Source organism: Crinia signifera, chromosome 4, assembly GCF_055691185.1.
Source record: "Crinia signifera chromosome 4, ASM5569118v1, whole genome shotgun sequence".
Lineage (NCBI taxonomy): Eukaryota > Metazoa > Chordata > Amphibia > Anura > Myobatrachidae > Crinia > Crinia signifera.
The window spans coordinates 27,331,190-27,354,439 of record NC_139220.1 but is presented as its reverse complement, the minus strand read 5'-3'; the positions used below and the strand labels follow the sequence as shown (position 1 = coordinate 27,354,439).

General features: G+C 41.7%; 1 pseudogene; it reads left to right on the top strand.

Moving 5' to 3' along the window:
- Positions 1-311: 311 nt before the first annotated feature.
- LOC146072917 (piRNA biogenesis protein EXD1 pseudogene) lies at positions 312-1,125 on the top strand (annotated as a pseudogene).
- Positions 1,126-23,250: the final 22,125 nt, after the last annotated feature.

The following is a 23,250-nucleotide window of genomic DNA, read 5'->3' as shown; positions in this document are numbered from 1 at the left end:
TAACTGATACCAGCTTCCTTACAAAGGTCATTGGGAAGAACCACCAATAGATGCTTTCAGTGCATGCCAATGAGTATTGATGCGAGCCATACAATCACTTTAAGAAAAGTTAAGGATTTAGCAACTGGTAAAGAAGTGCCTGGAACAAAAATCCTCTTTGGGCATACCATTCCGAAAGTGGAACGATGAAGAATCGTCTGGTCCTTCAAGTCAAAGGCCAGAAAATACAGCTAATGAGATAAAAACGTATCACAAGAGAGCATTGAAGATGCTGGGAAGTGATAGAGCCTGATCTACCTGCACCGCATGGGATGCATGACAGTATCCTACAGGCCATTGAATGGGCAGTTGAGGATGAAGATGCAGACTATGTTGTGATAGACAAGTTTAAGCCTATGCTTGGTCCTGCAATTCGACATCTACAGAGCCTGAAAGTCCTGAGCTTAGGTCCAGTGGGACTGAACTTTTGTTGCCATGGAAAGTTGTGCTGGCTACATGTGGCTACAAAAGGATGCCTTTATCTTTTTGATGTCCTTCTCTTGGGGCCTGGAGTTTTCAGAAACGGGCTACAAATGGTGCTTGAAGACAAAAGCATTTTAAATGTGGTCCATGACTGTTGCTGGCCGGGGGATGTCTTGTCCCACCAATATGGGGTGGTTGTGCAATGTCTTTGATACTCAGGTAGGAGAAGTATACCTGTTCTTTATGGAAACCAGGAGTTTCCTTCCTAATCGTATGTGTTCACTTAAGGAATGTTTTACTCGACATCTCAACATGCAATCTTCACAAGTTTCATTCCTGACTTACAAGCAAACTTTAATAAAGGATAACCCCAAAATATGGCTTGATCATCCAGTGTCTACACATTTGCTGAAAGAATTGGCTCTGGAAGTCTTACACCGCTTGGCTCTGCGCTTAGCACTGTTGGATGCCATGTTAGCTGATTTTACATCATTGGTTGATGGGTATTTAAATACATATAGCCAAGGAGCAGTGGATGATTTGGGCCGCACTGAGATCTGTTCGGAGCTTCCAAAAGAAATTGTTTTCCAGCAAGTTAGGCGAGAGGAAGCAATACACAAATACATTGTCAATGGCCAAGGGTTTCATACACGGGTCAAATAGAGAAGCCAATTAATGGAATAGCTGCACTGCAGAGCTTCAAAGGAGTGGAACCTACTGGCCAAACATAATGGTGCCAGATGGGGTCCCGACAGTCATATACCCAACGTCGGGATCCCAACTGATAAAACACCGACAGACGGGTTCCCAACGGCCACCGGCTATTCTCCCTCCTGGGGGTCCACAACCCCCATAGAGGGAGAATAGAATAGGCGGCGAGCGTAGTAAGCCACCGAGCCCGCAAGGGGCTTTGTTGCGCTCGCCATGCTGTCTGAGTCTGGCCAGTCAGGATCGGGATAATGACTGTCGGGACCCTATACCCCACCCAAACATAACCCCCCTCTTCCTTATTATATCCCCTTTAGAATATGCACTTACGCTTGAGACAGGAGCATCGCCACTGATTTGACTATGTTGTAGGTGGCTGTGTAGGCTTGAATGGCCTTTTGCTGCTCCTCCATCCTCTGATGCATCTTCCCAGTGGGCTATCACAGTCATATAGCCCTTAGTTTGCCCTGAAACACATCTATCACCAACATAGCTGTCAAGGCCGCAGTTATCTGCTTTGTCATCGGATGACTGCTGTCGTACTTCTTCCTCATGGCAAATGACTGTTGGACAGTCAATTGCTTAGTGAAATACATAGCGGTGTTACGACTTCTCGTCTGGGATGATGACTGACTCCCAGAAGCAGCAGTGGCAGCAGTAGAAGGCGTACCATTGCAGGATCCTCCTGAGGAATCCCGGATGGAAGAGGAGTCAGTCATGACGGTGACATGGCCTGCAGGACTACCTCCGATCCGGATGGAGGACGAAATTGACAAAGGGTGACTTGCTGGTGTGGATTTCAGGCACTTGAATACAACTGGATCAAGGGATTTAGGTGTCCATGGACTGCTTACGGTCCTAGCCACAGTTTCTGAGCTAAACAGTGACTTATGAATTAACTTCAGGTGAAGCGTAAACGAGGATGTCCCTAGGTGACCAATGTCCCTACCCCTACTTATTCCAGCTTTACATAAGCTACATATGGCGAGACAGTTGCTGTCCAGATCAGGGATAAAAATTATTCCAGACCAAAAAGGTGGATTTTTTGGTCTTCTGCCAAGGCATGGTGATGGCCTTTTGCATCCCACGGACAACAACTGTCTTCCCCGGTGCCCCATTTAAGAAAACCACATCACCATCAGCAGCATCCTCCTACTTATCAACTTCCTCCTCAGCACCAGCTACATCAAGTACCTCCTCCTGGTGTACAACATTGACAACTTCAAAATCAGGAACTGGACTGTGGGTGATCCTTCCAGCATATGCAGAGGGCAAGCTGCAAATGGTCGAAGGAGCCACCTCTTCCCGTACAGTGATGGGAAGATCAGTCTTTGCAACCACCAACACCCTTGGACTCTCCTTGGGGATTTGTGATACTGTGTATTTTAGAAGGCTGAGTTGTTTGCTGTCTTTTTGTTGACAGCTTAACTCTCTTTACATTACTGGGGGGGGGGGGGATGAGGAGGAGGTCTATGATTGTCATGTAAAGCTGGACCACTAGTCAAGAACATAGGCCAGGGCCTTAGCCGTTCCTTGCCACTCCGTGTCGTAAATGGCATATTGGCAAGCCTACGTTTCTCCTCCAAAGATTTTTTTTAAAAAAAATCTTAAACGTACTCAACTTTGCCTTTTTGGATTTCACAAGCCCTCGACGATGACATTGGTCATCGGCATTGGCAGACGACGTTGATGGCATTTCATCACCATGTTCTATGTCTTGACTAGTGGCAGCAGCTTCAGCACTTGGAGGAAGTGGTTCTTGTACTATTGGAGCCTCCATATTTTGGTTCTCCATTATATTTCTGGAGTACAACCACACAGCAGCAGAGACACAGAAAAATTTGAAAGGATTATTATTTAAGTCAGTAACCCTAATTGTAAAAAAAAATAATGATTTCTTATTTTGCAGCACCGATGTGCGGTGTGCACACAGGTGAGTTGAGACTTGTAGTACACTGTCCCAACTAACAGTCACACAGCAGCAGACACAGAATTTTTTTTAAAGGATTTTAAGGAATTTATGTAAGTCAGTAACCCTTATTGTCCCAAAAAATTTGATTGATTATTTTGCAGCACCAATTATTTTGCAGAACCGGTGTGCACACAGGTGAGGTGAGACTTGTAGTACCCTGTCCCAGCTAACAGTCACACAGCAGCAGACACAGAAAAATGTAAAAGGATTTTAAGGAATTTATGTAAGTCAGTAACCCTTATTGTCCCAAAAATTTTAGATTGATTCTTTTGTAGCACCGATTATTTTGCCGCACCGGTGTGCACACAGGTGAGGTGAGACTTCTAGTACCCTCTCCCAGCTAACAGTCACACAGCAGCAGACACAGAAAAATTTAAAAGGATTATTAAGAATCCAGTAACCCCTTGTTATTGTAAAATAAAAATTATAGTTTGCAATTTGCACCGTGTGGCCTACACAGGTGAGGTGAGTCCTATAGTACCCTCTCCCAGCTTACACACACAGCAGCAGACACAACATTTTTAAAGGATTATTAATAAATCAAAATTATTTATTAATCTCTTTATTCTGGCCTGCACAGGTGAGGTGAGACTTGTTGTACCCTGTTCCACCGTAGTCACACAGCAGCAGACACAGAAAAATGTAAAATGATTATTATTATTAAGGAATTTGGTGGTAGGGACTGGAACTGGACACTGGAGAACAGGTAAATCAATCTATGGCCCTTATTCTGGTTGGTGCGGCCGGAGCCGCACACGGTGCTCCGGCCGCACAAACCAATCCCCGCCCACGAGACGGATCGCCACGGCCGTCCGTACACGGACGGCTGGCGATCCGCATAAAAATGGTGGGGCGTACGCCTCCACCATGGTGGGAGCTGCCCCCTGCATTCGATGGTCGTCGACCATCGAAGGCAGGGCCGCACGCCACAGCAGCTCCCGCAAGCTGAGACCACACGGACAATCGTCCGTGTGATAGCTTGTATGGGGGCTGAGAGCTGACATCCGGCGACGTCAGCTTTCCGCCCCCATCAGTGGCGTCATACCCTGATTAGCATGCATACGCCCCGCGTTTGCATGGGAACGCCCATGAAACGCGGGGCGTATACATAGGGAAATGAGGGTATGAAGCCCCTCACGCCCCTATACGCCCCCTTTGCGGCGGACGAAATACGTCTGCGGCGAATGGGGCTGCACATGCGCAGATTGACCTCTGCGCATGTGCAGACTAAAAACATCGGCGGTACGGCCGCACGCGGGCCGTACCGTCCGATTCAGAATAAGGGCCTATATGAGGCACAAGCACAGACTACAGGGATAAATATATAATATACAGCTCAGACTCTGTCAGTGTACCACTACACTACACTAACACAGTCAGACACAGCAGGTTGTCACTAATATATCAGCAGTGTAGTAGTGTAGTTCAGGGAGAGGAGACTTTCATTACCCGTTCGGGGGGGGGGGGGGGGGGCTTGACTGTGATGTCATGAAGCCCCGCCCCCATTATGGGAAATAGTCAAATTCACTGATCTCCATGGAGGGGGCGGGGCTAAAATGTCACGAGTGTGTCATTTTAGCTCCGCCCCCTCTTCTGAGACCAGCGATTTTCGGGAGACTCCCAGTAATTCCGGGAGGGTCGGCAACCCTGGTGTAGTTAAAACTACTACACCCCTCAGGTAGTCACTATCAGCAGTGTAGAACTACTACACCACCACGTAGGTTGAACTTGTCACTATTAGCAGACAGCAGTGTAGTAGTTAAACCTACTACACCACGTAGGTTGCACAGCAGGGCAGGAGAGAGAGCACGCAGACGGGTGCCAGGGAAGACAGCCAGACGTGCACACTGTTCAGTTTCCTAGACTGGAGTGAACATGGCGCCCGCCCGCCCGGCCGTCCTTTTATATATATATAAATATATAGCATGAAAGGTGTAGAGGTGCGCTTCGATATGTTTCACCAACAATACATTAAAATCGAAAATGTTTATTTCAAACAATAAAATGTATAAAATACAACAAACAGTGGTTATCCTATAGTTGTCTTCAGAGGTGTATACATTCCTGGTTCGACCAATAGTAAGGATGGTCTGAGATACCCTACGCGTTTCGTCCCTAAGGGACTTCTTCAGGGGTAATACACGTGATCTAAAATGGTGAAACAATGCCATAAATAAAAATGATGTACAATATCCTATAATCTGGAATGAATAAGGTATGAGGACGAAATGTATGAAAGGAGGAGGAGAACTAGGAGGAAAAAAAGGAAAAGAAAACGATATATATCTCTCTGATAGCACCAATGCTTTTTTATCGTGGCAGGTAGGAATTAGGAGATAGCAGTGCAAAAAAGGCTTATTAAAACACCCAGGGGCCGATGGTCTGATACACCCTGGTGAATAGAAGTAATAGACTTAGATGAGTGGATAACATACCAATCTGTTAAGGCAGTTTTCACTCATGTGAGAGAAAAACTTCTCTGATGTTCAGATTTCGGATAGTGGTCAGAGTGGTCGTAGGTCGTGATAACGCCGTTATTCGTATATCGTGACGTTTTAAGAATGTTAGAATTCTCTAAAATGGGGTGTTGATAAGGTACAAATGAGTGTACTCTAATAATGCATCAGTGTGACCCCCAGCTAACATCATATTTACTGTTATAATAATGGCTATTATTGTGTGTAACCATAATTTCACATATACATTCAATATTTACATTAGAGCCCAATATATACAATCACGTACTTCCTAAATAACTTTTTTAAAGTTTCCGGTTACATAGCCATTCCCATTTCAGACTGTTAATCGTTCATAAATGCATAATTCACAATGCCCTATTACAATACAAACTGGTGCTAAATGAACATTTTATCTATCATAATCTTGTATACATTTCCTAGTCTGGTAGGGACCATCATTGGCATACTTTCTCATCTCTAAGCGCGGAATGTTCATACCCACAATTTGAATAAATTTGTACATACCCAGGGTGATACAAAAATAGAACAGCTCTCCGGCTGAGTCTCTCAATTCTGCGGTATGCACTACAAATAATAGCAGTAAACAATAAATCCTAATCCAATGAGTACATATGCATCAATCGAAAATACGGTGGCTTTCACATTATTACATATATTCCTGTTCACAGCTTTGGGTAAGCTATTCTACAAATGCTGTTCCTCACATAGTTGCAAGATGTTGCTATTATTCATTATGCCAAACATATATTCAATAGCCTGGTTTCTACACAGTGTATATTGCCACATTGTAGCAAAACAGTTTGACAGGCTGTAACAGTGCCTCTGGGTCATACTTTACACAGAGGATAAAGTTAAACAATAATCTATACATAGTGGTATCCTTTTAATAGGGTTACCTTTTAGATATATAAGGCCAATCTAGTGCAACCTACCGGAATCAATATGCAGTGGGGTGTCCGCAGTCCAGGTGGAGAGATAATCCCCGTCTGGTGCACCGGGTTTAAATACCCTATGGGGGTAGACGTCATTTCCTGTATGCAGGTAATGCATACAAAAATGATCTTTTATTAATAATGCGTTATTGGTTCTAAAAGTGGACCCCCCGGGTGGGCTATATATATGTCCAGTGCCACTATTACTTAGCGGGTACACTATGTTGATAAAGTCCTAGAAACGGACCAAGAACAGCCGGCGGGGGTTATTTCCGGGAACGCTGTGCGTTCCACCCCTCGTCGTGCGTTCCAGCCCTCTCTGTGGAGCCGATATGGAGCTGGCGCTGCGGCGCGCATCTAAACACGCTCAGCGTGTCAGACTGTGTTTCACCTTTACTGATATGGTGATCATGTGGCAAGTGGGGGTGGCTCAAGTGGCGCTCCCTCAATGACATCATGCGTGTCAGTGTGCGTTCCAAAGCGCTGCATTCAATAATACAATAAATGACTGTGATCGTGTTACCTACGCTCTTCTAAGGAAATAATGGTGATTTTCAATGAGGAATGTGCAAGTGTACAAGGATCCTCTAGGCCATATGTGACTAGTGGATATATTAAATGGTCCAATTTTTATTAACTATTAGAGTGCACTGTACATAAATTTCCACTAATGGGGAGGACAAATTACTGTGTCTATTCTAGTATCTATATGTGTGGGTGAGTTTATGCTAGTGGTGGGAGTCTAATATTGACCTTTATAGGTTACTTCTCCGCTAATGGGGAAAAGGTGAATAAGCTATCTAAATGCATAAATTTTAGTTTATGGCTCAATCGGGATAGAGGTGTGTGGGGGGGGATAATAAATAATATCTATCGGTGGTGGTTATTACTAGTGACTACTAATATATGGTGTGAAATAATATCTATAGGTGGTATAGTTCTGAAGGCTGTTAGTAGAAGGGGCAGAATCCTACCTCTATAAGGGCAAAAAGGATATTCTAAATATATTATAAATAATGGCTGAAGTTAATCCAGTCTACATAGTTAAATTTGGAACATCTAATGGTTTAGCCATTTGGATGTTAGACTACCAGGTTTCTAACTAGACTGGTCTTATATGTACATATGGTTTTGCCTACCCGCATCAATCCATAAGCTTTTTCGGAACTGGTCAATTCTTAATGTGTGGGTCAGTTTAACCCTACCCGGAATGTGGGTAGAAAGTAGAAAGAAAAAAGGAAAAAGAAAATATTTGTAACTTTCTAGATTAGGGAGAAGAAATGAAATTTTAGGTGGATCTATAAAAAGGAAACAATATCGATGTTCTCATTGAGTCCATTGGGGGATAGTGAGCCTAGCGTATAAATCCAGAAGGTCTCTCGTTTAGATAATAGTAACTCTCTGTTGCCTCCTCTGGGGTTCGCAAGTATATGTTCAAGGGCAGTAAAAGAGAAGTTATTTTTGTCTGGATTAGATCCATGTTTTTCCAAAAAGTGGCGGGGTAAATTATGAGTGATAAGTTTGTTCTTAATATTTCTTAGATGTTCTTGTATTCGAATTTTTAACATTCTTTTGGTCTTCCCTATATAGAATAGGCCACATCCACATGTGATCCTATAGATGACAAAATTAGAATTACAGGTACATGGTTTGTTCAAAGCAAAGGATTTGTTGTCTGTAGTCTTCCATGTGAATGGTTGTTTCTCCATCAACTTGCAACAAATGCATTTGGTGCAAGGGGTGCACCTGATGGTATCATTCAAAAAGTGTTTGCCTTTTTTGGGTTTATCTACCACGGGGCGAAACTGGCTTGGCGCGATAAGGCTCTTTAGGTTAGGTGCTCGTCGGAATACAACATTGGGTCGGTGAGGCAAAGTCGGTCCCAATAGTGGATCTCTCAGTAATAGATGCCAATGTTTGTCAAGGACTTTTTTGATGAGATGGTTTTCCTTGTTATATTGGGTTATGAACGGGCGGTATTGTGTTTTAGGTTCTCTTTCCTTAAAACGGAGCATTTCGTTTCTATCCGACTGTTCTGCCTTTAATCTTGCCTCCTCGATTTTTTTCCGGTCATACCCCCGTTCGATGAATCTCTCACTTAGTATTGTTGACTGGTGTGAAAAATCTCCGAGGTCCGTGCAATTCCTCCTAAGCCTAAGAAATTGGGCGTAGGGCACTCCATTCTTCCACTTGGGGTGATGACAACTGTTATAAGGTATAAAACTGTTGGCATCTACCTCCTTAAAAAATGTTTTCGTGTTAATCGGCTCTCCGGGTATACCTTTCAGGGTGAGGTCTAGGAAATCGATTTCACTGTTGTCAACTTTAGATGTAAATTTCAGATTGTAATCGTTGACCTGAAGGTGAGCATTGAAGTCAGAAATACTGAGGAGGTCTCCTTGCCATATGAGGATCAGGTCATCAATATATCTGTAAAAAAATTTAATATGCTGTTCAAATCTAGATCCATAGATATAGGTCTCCTCCCACCTTCCCATTAGGAGGTTAGCATAGGAAGGGGCGAATTTCGTCCCCATTGCGGTTCCATTTTGTTGGAGGTAGTATGAACCGTTAAATTCAAAGTAGTTGTGTGTAAGGATGTATGTAATACATTCTACAATGAAATTTATTTCTTTAGCCGACATATTTGGGTCGTTAGCAAGCGTCATCTTTACTGCTTCAATTCCTTTAATGTGGGGGATTGAGGAATATAGTGCCTGTACATCGACAGTAATCCAGTAGTAATCTTCTTGCCATTTGATCGGTTGTAGTTTTTGTAGGACACTTTTTGAGTCTTTGAGATGTGATTTATTTAGCACTACATAAGGTTGCAGAATGAGGTCGATAAAGTGTGACAAGTTGGCACTCAAAGATTCCACACCTGCCACAATGGGTCTCCCAGGAGGTTTATTTTTGTTTTTATGGACTTTGGGTATGTGGTAGAAAATAGGCATGATTGGAAATTTCACATAAAGATATTCGAATTCGCTTTTTGTGATCAGTTGGTTTCTCAGCGCGTTCACTAGTAAAGTATGTAATTCTTCTTGGAATTTGACGGTGGGATCTTCCTGGAGTTTGCTATAAGTGAACTGGTCGTCAAGGATATTTGAGGCTTCTTTGAGGTATGACTCGGTGGTTTGGAGGACCACTGCTCCCCCTTTATCTGCCCCTTTCACTATTATCTCCTTATCTTTTTTAAGACTTTTGATGGCTTGTTCTTCTTTGGTGTTTAAGTTGTTGTTATACTTGTGATTGATCACTTTAAGTTTCTTAAAGTCTTCATTGACGGAGTCATAAAAAATGTCGATGTAGCTTCCCCTTGATTCTACCGGGTAGAATTTGGAAGGAGGAGCTACTCGAGAGGGGTTTTTGGTTTTATCCACTGTGCTCGGATACGGATTTTTTAAAAAATGTCTTTGTAGAGTCAAATTTCTAGTGAACTTATTGAGATCTATGTATAGATCGAATTTTTTAACATGGGAATCGGGTGCAAACTTCAAGCCTTTGTTTAGAACTGTGATCTGCGTTGGAGATAGTTCCCGCGAAGTGAGGTCAATAACCCCTGTTTTTGCAGTGCTGTTCCTGATGTCGCTTTTCTTTTCTTGGGGCTTCTTTCTCCCCCCTCTGCACCCTCGTCTTCTCCGTTCAGAACCCTTTTCGTGCCTTGAGGGGAGTCTATCAAATTGTATAGTTCTTCTTCTCTTTGTAAGATGGGGCGTGGGTGATCCCCCTTTCCTCCTAAAAAATGTTTGGAGTGTTGTGGGGTGGGAGAAGGTGATCTATAATTTCGGTAATAATTGTGTTCGGATGGTACTCGATTACGGTGGAATCGTGGTCTCCTTGATTCTGATTGGTCCCTATAATTTCTGGAGTCAGAGTCATCTCTGCGGTTTCTAACACCTGATCGGTCTCGTGGGTGTCTATAAAATTTATTTTGACTTCGATTCTCATTCTTAAAGACAGGTTGTTGCCATCGATTGTAGTTTTCCCTTCTCGTATTTCGATATTGTTTTGGTTCATCCGTATAGTGGTTATCCCGTTGCTGATAATTAATTTGCCTTGGTCTCTCATTGTATTTAGGTTTCACATAATACTGGTTTTGTTCAGTCCTTCTTTCGAAGTTAGACCAATTTCTTATTTTTCCACTTGTGTAATCATTTTTATCCCTCATAAACTTTTTTTGTTTTCGACGTATAATGTCGTTTTCTTCTTCCTCCAATTTACATTGGATATCTACTATATCACGTTTTAGTTCTTCACTATCTCCAAATTTTTCCAAGAGTTTATCAATTTTTTCCAACTCATCTTCTATTTTAGTAATTTCTCTTTTTCTTTCTTCCACGATGAGTGTTATAAGTTTGGTTGAACATTCATCCAGTATTGTGTTCCACTGTGTCATGAAGTTCTCGTTGTTATTTCCCATTGTTGGGGTTTTGCTGATCCTCAATCCTCTTGGTATGCGTCCAACTTCTAGATATTTTTCTAGGGTGGAAATATCATACCAGCTTCTAAGTTCTCTCATAGAGAGTTTCTCAACCAAATTGAGATAATTATAGTAGTCATCCTCCTCCTCATATAGATGTTCCTCCTCTAAAAAGATATTCTTTACTTTGTTAGATCTCTTTGATCTATCATAAAACGGCATTTTTCAGTGGCTGCAGGTCAGGTTCACTTAACAGCTAGACAAAGAATCAGAAAAAAGGGGGGTTGTGACCTTGTCCTGCGCTCTTAGGGAAGCAGCACTACTCTGGGGCCTCGCTGTTAATAGAGGTCCAAAATAGAAAGAGATAGCATGAAAGGTGTAGAGGTGCGCTTCGATATGTTTCACCAACAATACATTAAAATCGAAAATGTTTATTTCAAACAATAAAATGTATAAAATACAACAAACAGTGGTTATCCTATAGTTGTCTTCAGAGGTGTATACATTCCTGGTTCGACCAATAGTAAGGATGGTCTGAGATACCCTACGCGTTTCGTCCCTAAGGGACTTCTTCAGGGGTAATACACGTGATCTAAAATGGTGAAACAATGCCATAAATAAAAATGATGTACAATATCCTATAATCTGGAATGAATAAGGTATGAGGACGAAATGTATGAAAGGAGGAGGAGAACTAGGAGGAAAAAAAGGAAAAGAAAACGATATATATCTCTCTGATAGCACCAATGCTTTTTTATCGTGGCAGGTAGGAATTAGGAGATAGCAGTGCAAAAAAGGCTTATTAAAACACCCAGGGGCCGATGGTCTGATACACCCTGGTGAATAGAAGTAATAGACTTAGATGAGTGGATAACATACCAATCTGTTAAGGCAGTTTTCACTCATGTGAGAGAAAAACTTCTCTGATGTTCAGATTTCGGATAGTGGTCAGAGTGGTCGTAGGTCGTGATAACGCCGTTATTCGTATATCGTGACGTTTTAAGAATGTTAGAATTCTCTAAAATGGGGTGTTGATAAGGTACAAATGAGTGTACTCTAATAATGCATCAGTGTGACCCCCAGCTAACATCATATTTACTGTTATAATAATGGCTATTATTGTGTGTAACCATAATTTCACATATACATTCAATATTTACATTAGAGCCCAATATATACAATCACGTACTTCCTAAATAACTTTTTTAAAGTTTCCGGTTACATAGCCATTCCCATTTCAGACTGTTAATCGTTCATAAATGCATAATTCACAATGCCCTATTACAATACAAACTGGTGCTAAATGAACATTTTATCTATCATAATCTTGTATACATTTCCTAGTCTGGTAGGGACCATCATTGGCATACTTTCTCATCTCTAAGCGCGGAATGTTCATACCCACAATTTGAATAAATTTGTACATACCCAGGGTGATACAAAAATAGAACAGCTCTCCGGCTGAGTCTCTCAATTCTGCGGTATGCACTACAAATAATAGCAGTAAACAATAAATCCTAATCCAATGAGTACATATGCATCAATCGAAAATACGGTGGCTTTCACATTATTACATATATTCCTGTTCACAGCTTTGGGTAAGCTATTCTACAAATGCTGTTCCTCACATAGTTGCAAGATGTTGCTATTATTCATTATGCCAAACATATATTCAATAGCCTGGTTTCTACACAGTGTATATTGCCACATTGTAGCAAAACAGTTTGACAGGCTGTAACAGTGCCTCTGGGTCATACTTTACACAGAGGATAAAGTTAAACAATAATCTATACATAGTGGTATCCTTTTAATAGGGTTACCTTTTAGATATATAAGGCCAATCTAGTGCAACCTACCGGAATCAATATGCAGTGGGGTGTCCGCAGTCCAGGTGGAGAGATAATCCCCGTCTGGTGCACCGGGTTTAAATACCCTATGGGGGTAGACGTCATTTCCTGTATGCAGGTAATGCATACAAAAACGATCTTTTATTAATAATGCGTTATTGGTTCTAAAAGTGGACCCCCCGGGTGGGCTATATATATGTCCAGTGCCACTATTACTTAGCGGGTACACTATGTTGATAAAGTCCTAGAAACGGACCAAGAACAGCCGGCGGGGGTTATTTCCGGGAACGCTGTGCGTTCCACCCCTCGTCGTGCGTTCCAGCCCTCTCTGTGGAGCCGATATGGAGCTGGCGCTGCGGCGCGCATCTAAACACGCTCAGCGTGTCAGACTGTGTTTCACCTTTACTGATATGGTGATCATGTGGCAAGTGGGGGTGGCTCAAGTGGCGCTCCCTCAATGACATCATGCGTGTCAGTGTGCGTTCCAAAGCGCTGCATTCAATAATACAATAAATGACTGTGATCGTGTTACCTACGCTCTTCTAAGGAAATAATGGTGATTTTCAATGAGGAATGTGCAAGTGTACAAGGATCCTCTAGGCCATATGTGACTAGTGGATATATTAAATGGTCCAATTTTTATTAACTATTAGAGTGCACTGTACATAAATTTCCACTAATGGGGAGGACAAATTACTGTGTCTATTCTAGTATCTATATGTGTGGGTGAGTTTATGCTAGTGGTGGGAGTCTAATATTGACCTTTATAGGTTACTTCTCCGCTAATGGGGAAAAGGTGAATAAGCTATCTAAATGCATAAATTTTAGTTTATGGCTCAATCGGGATAGAGGTGTGTGGGGGGGGGGGGGGGATAATAAATAATATCTATCGGTGGTGGTTATTACTAGTGACTACTTATATATGGTGTGAAATAATATCTATAGGTGGTATAGTTCTGAAGGCTGTTAGTAGAAGGGGCAGAATCCTACCTCTATAAGGGCAAAAAGGATATTCTAAATATATTATAAATAATGGCTGAAGTTAATCCAGTCTACATAGTTAAATTTGGAACATCTAATGGTTTAGCCATTTGGATGTTAGACTACCAGGTTTCTAACTAGACTGGTCTTATATGTACATATGGTTTTGCCTACCCGCATCAATCCATAAGCTTTTTCGGAACTGGTCAATTCTTAATGTGTGGGTCAGTTTAACCCTACCCGGAATGTGGGTAGAAAGTAGAAAGAAAAAAGGAAAAAGAAAATATTTGTAACTTTCTAGATTAGGGAGAAGAAATGAAATTTTAGGTGGATCTATAAAAAGGAAACAATATCGATGTTCTCATTGAGTCCATTGGGGGATAGTGAGCCTAGCGTATAAATCCAGAAGGTCTCTCGTTTAGATAATAGTAACTCTCTGTTGCCTCCTCTGGGGTTCGCAAGTATATGTTCAAGGGCAGTAAAAGAGAAGTTATTTTTGTCTGGATTAGATCCATGTTTTTCCAAAAAGTGGCGGGGTAAATTATGAGTGATAAGTTTGTTCTTAATATTTCTTAGATGTTCTTGTATTCGAATTTTTAACATTCTTTTGGTCTTCCCTATATAGAATAGGCCACATCCACATGTGATCCTATAGATGACAAAATTAGAATTACAGGTACATGGTTTGTTCAAAGCAAAGGATTTGTTGTCTGTAGTCTTCCATGTGAATGGTTGTTTCTCCATCAACTTGCAACAAATGCATTTGGTGCAAGGGGTGCACCTGATGGTATCATTCAAAAAGTGTTTGCCTTTTTTGGGTTTATCTACCACGGGGCGAAACTGGCTTGGCGCGATAAGGCTCTTTAGGTTAGGTGCTCGTCGGAATACAACATTGGGTCGGTGAGGCAAAGTCGGTCCCAATAGTGGATCTCTCAGTAATAGATGCCAATGTTTGTCAAGGACTTTTTTGATGAGATGGTTTTCCTTGTTATATTGGGTTATGAACGGGCGGTATTGTGTTTTAGGTTCTCTTTCCTTAAAACGGAGCATTTCGTTTCTATCCGACTGTTCTGCCTTTAATCTTGCCTCCTCGATTTTTTTCCGGTCATACCCCCGTTCGATGAATCTCTCACTTAGTATTGTTGACTGGTGTGAAAAATCTCCGAGGTCCGTGCAATTCCTCCTAAGCCTAAGAAATTGGGCGTAGGGCACTCCATTCTTCCACTTGGGGTGATGACAACTGTTATAAGGTATAAAACTGTTGGCATCTACCTCCTTAAAAAATGTTTTCGTGTTAATCGGCTCTCCGGGTATACCTTTCAGGGTGAGGTCTAGGAAATCGATTTCACTGTTGTCAACTTTAGATGTAAATTTCAGATTGTAATCGTTGACCTGAAGGTGAGCATTGAAGTCAGAAATACTGAGGAGGTCTCCTTGCCATATGAGGATCAGGTCATCAATATATCTGTAAAAAAATTTAATATGCTGTTCAAATCTAGATCCATAGATATAGGTCTCCTCCCACCTTCCCATTAGGAGGTTAGCATAGGAAGGGGCGAATTTCGTCCCCATTGCGGTTCCATTTTGTTGGAGGTAGTATGAACCGTTAAATTCAAAGTAGTTGTGTGTAAGGATGTATGTAATACATTCTACAATGAAATTTATTTCTTTAGCCGACATATTTGGGTCGTTAGCAAGCGTCATCTTTACTGCTTCAATTCCTTTAATGTGGGGGATTGAGGAATATAGTGCCTGTACATCGACAGTAATCCAGTAGTAATCTTCTTGCCATTTGATCGGTTGTAGTTTTTGTAGGACACTTTTTGAGTCTTTGAGATGTGATTTATTTAGCACTACATAAGGTTGCAGAATGAGGTCGATAAAGTGTGACAAGTTGGCACTCAAAGATTCCACACCTGCCACAATGGGTCTCCCAGGAGGTTTATTTTTGTTTTTATGGACTTTGGGTATGTGGTAGAAAATAGGCATGATTGGAAATTTCACATAAAGATATTCGAATTCGCTTTTTGTGATCAGTTGGTTTCTCAGCGCGTTCACTAGTAAAGTATGTAATTCTTCTTGGAATTTGACGGTGGGATCTTCCTGGAGTTTGCTATAAGTGAACTGGTCGTCAAGGATATTTGAGGCTTCTTTGAGGTATGACTCGGTGGTTTGGAGGACCACTGCTCCCCCTTTATCTGCCCCTTTCACTATTATCTCCTTATCTTTTTTAAGACTTTTGATGGCTTGTTCTTCTTTGGTGTTTAAGTTGTTGTTATACTTGTGATTGATCACTTTAAGTTTCTTAAAGTCTTCATTGACGGAGTCATAAAAAATGTCGATGTAGCTTCCCCTTGATTCTACCGGGTAGAATTTGGAAGGAGGAGCTACTCGAGAGGGGTTTTTGGTTTTATCCACTGTGCTCGGATACGGATTTTTTAAAAAATGTCTTTGTAGAGTCAAATTTCTAGTGAACTTATTGAGATCTATGTATAGATCGAATTTTTTAACATGGGAATCGGGTGCAAACTTCAAGCCTTTGTTTTGAACTGTGATCTGCGTTGGAGATAGTTCCCGCGAAGTGAGGTCAATAACCCCTGTTTTTGCAGTGCTGTTCCTGATGTCGCTTTTCTTTTCTTGGGGCTTCTTTCTCCCCCCTCTGCACCCTCGTCTTCTCCGTTCAGAACCCTTTTCGTGCCTTGAGGGGAGTCTATCAAATTGTATAGTTCTTCTTCTCTTTGTAAGATGGGGCGTGGGTGATCCCCCTTTCCTCCTAAAAAATGTTTGGAGTGTTGTGGGGTGGGAGAAGGTGATCTATAATTTCGGTAATAATTGTGTTCGGATGGTACTCGATTACGGTGGAATCGTGGTCTCCTTGATTCTGATTGGTCCCTATAATTTCTGGAGTCAGAGTCATCTCTGCTGTTTCTAACACCTGATCGGTCTCGTGGGTGTCTATAAAATTTATTTTGACTTCGATTCTCATTCTTAAAGACAGGTTGTTGCCATCGATTGTAGTTTTCCCTTCTCGTATTTCGATATTGTTTTGGTTCATCCGTATAGTGGTTATCCCGTTGCTGATAATTAATTTGCCTTGGTCTCTCATTGTATTTAGGTTTCACATAATACTGGTTTTGTTCAGTCCTTCTTTCGAAGTTAGACCAATTTCTTATTTTTCCACTTGTGTAATCATTTTTATCCCTCATAAACTTTTTTTGTTTTCGACGTATAATGTCGTTTTCTTCTTCCTCCAATTTACATTGGATATCTACTATATCACGTTTTAGTTCTTCACTATCTCCAAATTTTTCCAAGAGTTTATCAATTTTTTCCAACTCATCTTCTATTTTAGTAATTTCTCTTTTTCTTTCTTCCACGATGAGTGTTATAAGTTTGGTTGAACATTCATCCAGTATTGTGTTCCACTGTGTCATGAAGTTCTCGTTGTTATTTCCCATTGTTGGGGTTTTGCTGATCCTCAATCCTCTTGGTATGCGTCCAACTTCTAGATATTTTTCTAGGGTGGAAATATCATACCAGCTTCTAAGTTCTCTCATAGAGAGTTTCTCAACCAAATTGAGATAATTATAGTAGTCATCCTCCTCCTCATATAGATGTTCCTCCTCTAAAAAGATATTCTTTACTTTGTTAGATCTCTTTGATCTATCATAAAACGGCATTTTTCAGTGGCTGCAGGTCAGGTTCACTTAACAGCTAGACAAAGAATCAGAAAAAAGGGGGGTTGTGACCTTGTCCTGCGCTCTTAGGGAAGCAGCACTACTCTGGGGCCTCGCTGTTAATAGAGGTCCAAAATAGAAAGAGATAGCATGAAAGGTGTAGAGGTGCGCTTCGATATGTTTCACCAACAATACATTAAAATCGAAAATGTTTATTTCAAACAATAAAATGTATAAAATACAACAAACAGTGGTTATCCTATAGTTGTCTTCAGAGGTGTATACATTCCTGGTTCGACCAATAGTAAGGATGGTCTGAGATACCCTACGCGTTTCGTCCCTAAGGGACTTCTTCAGGGGTAATACACGTGATCTAAAATGGTGAAACAATGCCATAAATAAAAATGATGTACAATATCCTATAATCTGGAATGAATAAGGTATGAGGACGAAATGTATGAAAGGAGGAGGAGAACTAGGAGGAAAAAAAGGAAAAGAAAACGATATATATCTCTCTGATAGCACCAATGCTTTTTTATCGTGGCAGGTAGGAATTAGGAGATAGCAGTGCAAAAAAGGCTTATTAAAACACCCAGGGGCCGATGGTCTGATACACCCTGGTGAATAGAAGTAATAGACTTAGATGAGTGGATAACATACCAATCTGTTAAGGCAGTTTTCACTCATGTGAGAGAAAAACTTCTCTGATGTTCAGATTTCGGATAGTGGTCAGAGTGGTCGTAGGTCGTGATAACGCCGTTATTCGTATATCGTGACGTTTTAAGAATGTTAGAATTCTCTAAAATGGGGTGTTGATAAGGTACAAATGAGTGTACTCTAATAATGCATCAGTGTGACCCCCAGCTAACATCATATTTACTGTTATAATAATGGCTATTATTGTGTGTAACCATAATTTCACATATACATTCAATATTTACATTAGAGCCCAATATATACAATCACGTACTTCCTAAATAACTTTTTTAAAGTTTCCGGTTACATAGCCATTCCCATTTCAGACTGTTAATCGTTCATAAATGCATAATTCACAATGCCCTATTACAATACAAACTGGTGCTAAATGAACATTTTATCTATCATAATCTTGTATACATTTCCTAGTCTGGTAGGGACCATCATTGGCATACTTTCTCATCTCTAAGCGCGGAATGTTCATACCCACAATTTGAATAAATTTGTACATACCCAGGGTGATACAAAAATAGAACAGCTCTCCGGCTGAGTCTCTCAATTCTGCGGTATGCACTACAAATAATAGCAGTAAACAATAAATCCTAATCCAATGAGTACATATGCATCAATCGAAAATACGGTGGCTTTCACATTATTACATATATTCCTGTTCACAGCTTTGGGTAAGCTATTCTACAAATGCTGTTCCTCACATAGTTGCAAGATGTTGCTATTATTCATTATGCCAAACATATATTCAATAGCCTGGTTTCTACACAGTGTATATTGCCACATTGTAGCAAAACAGTTTGACAGGCTGTAACAGTGCCTCTGGGTCATACTTTACACAGAGGATAAAGTTAAACAATAATCTATACATAGTGGTATCCTTTTAATAGGGTTACCTTTTAGATATATAAGGCCAATCTAGTGCAACCTACCGGAATCAATATGCAGTGGGGTGTCCGCAGTCCAGGTGGAGAGATAATCCCCGTCTGGTGCACCAGGTTTAAATACCCTATGGGGGTAGACGTCATTTCCTGTATGCAGGTAATGCATACAAAAACGATCTTTTATTAATAATGCGTTATTGGTTCTAAAAGTGGACCCCCCGGGTGGGCTATATATATGTCCAGTGCCACTATTACTTAGCGGGTACACTATGTTGATAAAGTCCTAGAAACGGACCAAGAACAGCCGGCGGGGGTTATTTCCGGGAACGCTGTGCGTTCCACCCCTCGTCGTGCGTTCCAGCCCTCTCTGTGGAGCCGATATGGAGCTGGCGCTGCGGCGCGCATCTAAACACGCTCAGCGTGTCAGACTGTGTTTCACCTTTACTGATATGGTGATCATGTGGCAAGTGGGGGTGGCTCAAGTGGCGCTCCCTCAATGACATCATGCGTGTCAGTGTGCGTTCCAAAGCGCTGCATTCAATAATACAATAAATGACTGTGATCGTGTTACCTACGCTCTTCTAAGGAAATAATGGTGATTTTCAATGAGGAATGTGCAAGTGTACAAGGATCCTCTAGGCCATATGTGACTAGTGGATATATTAAATGGTCCAATTTTTATTAACTATTAGAGTGCACTGTACATAAATTTCCACTAATGGGGAGGACAAATTACTGTGTCTATTCTAGTATCTATATGTGTGGGTGAGTTTATGCTAGTGGTGGGAGTCTAATATTGACCTTTATAGGTTACTTCTCCGCTAATGGGGAAAAGGTGAATAAGCTATCTAAATGCATAAATTTTAGTTTATGGCTCAATCGGGATAGAGGTGTGTGGGGGGGGGGGGGGGGGATAATAAATAATATCTATCGGTGGTGGTTATTACTAGTGACTACTAATATATGGTGTGAAATAATATCTATAGGTGGTATAGTTCTGAAGGCTGTTAGTAGAAGGGGCAGAATCCTACCTCTATAAGGGCAAAAAGGATATTCTAAATATATTATAAATAATGGCTGAAGTTAATCCAGTCTACATAGTTAAATTTGGAACATCTAATGGTTTAGCCATTTGGATGTTAGACTACCAGGTTTCTAACTAGACTGGTCTTATATGTACATATGGTTTTGCCTACCCGCATCAATCCATAAGCTTTTTCGGAACTGGTCAATTCTTAATGTGTGGGTCAGTTTAACCCTACCCGGAATGTGGGTAGAAAGTAGAAAGAAAAAAGGAAAAAGAAAATATTTGTAACTTTCTAGATTAGGGAGAAGAAATGAAATTTTAGGTGGATCTATAAAAAGGAAACAATATCGATGTTCTCATTGAGTCCATTGGGGGATAGTGAGCCTAGCGTATAAATCCAGAAGGTCTCTCGTTTAGATAATAGTAACTCTCTGTTGCCTCCTCTGGGGTTCGCAAGTATATGTTCAAGGGCAGTAAAAGAGAAGTTATTTTTGTCTGGATTAGATCCATGTTTTTCCAAAAAGTGGCGGGGTAAATTATGAGTGATAAGTTTGTTCTTAATATTTCTTAGATGTTCTTGTATTCGAATTTTTAACATTCTTTTGGTCTTCCCTATATAGAATAGGCCACATCCACATGTGATCCTATAGATGACAAAATTAGAATTACAGGTACATGGTTTGTTCAAAGCAAAGGATTTGTTGTCTGTAGTCTTCCATGTGAATGGTTGTTTCTCCATCAACTTGCAACAAATGCATTTGGTGCAAGGGGTGCACCTGATGGTATCATTCAAAAAGTGTTTGCCTTTTTTGGGTTTATCTACCACGGGGCGAAACTGGCTTGGCGCGATAAGGCTCTTTAGGTTAGGTGCTCGTCGGAATACAACATTGGGTCGGTGAGGCAAAGTAAAAATTTGCATACGGGCAGCACTCCAAATGAGCAGTACAAGCAATAAGATGAGGTGCCCTCCGTGGAACACAGTGAGTGGAGAACAAACTGCGGACATAGACGCTGTGATGGCGGCACTCTGCTTTTAGAAAATAAGACACAGGAGACCTTGTAGTTCCCGACGTTTCAAGCCTAGTGCAGGCTTTTTATCAAGGTGCAAGAGGCAACAGTGTGAGAAAACAATCATACCTTTATAATGATCTTGAGCCGTCCACCCGCCCCGCAGCGTCCACCCGGCATGGAAGATGACGTCACCAGTCGGCGTCTGCCGCTGAGGCCGTGGAGGGATCACAGACCTGCCAGTCAAAGGGAAAAAACAACATAATGAATAATACATCAATACAAACACGTGACAAACGTGCATACAATATGAATGACTACCCAAGAGGGTAGAAGGTGATAATGAGAAAAATTGGATAAAAAGTTAAAAGGTGATACATATAAAACATGGAATGCAGGTAGCGCTTGCTGAGATCTAGCGCACTATATATGCAGGGTCACGTGACTTGCTCCACAGTGCCCTATTGGATAACACATAATATGACACAGAATAGAATGTGCTGCGCTGTAGGATACATATGACAGTTGCTAATGACAACTATAAACAATGTATAATGTGCTAGCAGGATGTTACAAAAAATAGGACAACCCGGCATGTTCGTTTAACCCCTTAGGGGACAACGTATCAAGCCGGTAGATCCACCGGCTTTCTGCTTGGCACAATATCAACCCCCTGTCTCCTCCCCTCTTGGGACGGGGGATCTGCTCAATAATACGATGTCTCAAAGATGACAATGTGTGGCGAGCCGTGGCGAAATGTCTCGCCACCGGCTGCTCACTGGAACCAGTCAGAAGGGCATGTTTAATAGCGGACCTATGGGCTGCTGCCCTCTCTCTGAACGATTTAATGGTTTTCCCCACGTAGTGTTTGCCGCACGGGCAGCTGACCAAATACACCACGTGGGTAGAGGTACAAGTGACCCTTTGCCTGATTTTAAAAGGCTTCCCAGAGTACGGGTGCCAAAACCTGTCTCCCACTGTCATGTAGGAACAAGTCGTGCACCCGCTGCATTTGAAACATCCAGGCTTTGGAGCACCCAAGAACGACATTGTCGACAGACCGACTGTCGGCATGTCGACTATGTCGTTCCTGACCAGGAAATCTTTCAGGTTTTTTCCCCTGGTATAAGCACACATAAGTTGGGATTCTTTTAATGATTTGAGTGTGGGATCAGTATTGATGATAGGCCAGTGGGTCTTTGCCGTTTTGTTAATGGCTTTACTCTTGGGATGGTATGCATTGACCCAAATAAACTTATTCTGTTTTTGAGTTTTAGACCCACTTAATGCTTTTTCCCTGGGTGTAGCCAGGGCTCTCTCACGGGCTCTCAACAAGTCACACAATTGGTACCCCCTTTCCCTGAATTTCTCGACCATTTTATCTAAAGCTATTTCAAGAGCGATTGGATCGCTCACAATGCGGCGGACCCGCAACATTTGGGAAAATGGGAGACCGTTTTTTAACGGAGTGGGGTGGTGAATGGAAGCTAACAATAAGTTATTGCGGTCAGTGGGCTTGCAATAAAGGGATGTACTGATCACCCCTTCCTCGTTCATTATATTAACATCCAAGAACTGGATGTTGGATTTACTGATGACATATGTCAATTTGACTGGAGATGACGACAGATTGTGGGCAATGATCAAATTTTCCAGCATCTCCTGCGGACCTGACCACAAGATCAGCAGGTCATCTATGTACCGTGTGTACAGTACTAGATGCCTGCTGATCTCGGGGTCCTGCAAGAACAGCTGGTTCTCAACCACAAACATGAAGCTGTTGGCCAGCGATGGAGCCACCAAAGACCCCATGGCACAGCCACAGCGTTGTAAATAGTACCGGTTGTTTGACATAAAAAAGTTACGGGTTAATGTAAGCCTCAACAATTGCATAAACAGATCGATGTTCGGTCCCTGGTAAAGAGGGTTGTCCGTTATGAGTGATCTGACCGCCGCGAGCCCCCCCTCGTGCGGAATGCACGTGTAGAGGCTCGCGACGTCGACCGTACACAACAGGCACCCCTCCGGGAGTCTCCCCAACGACAATAATTTAGAAAGCAATGCATTAGTATCTTTCAAAAAGGTATTCTGGCCTTGCACACAAGGCTGTAGGAAGCCGTCCAAAAAAATGGAAACAGGCTGAT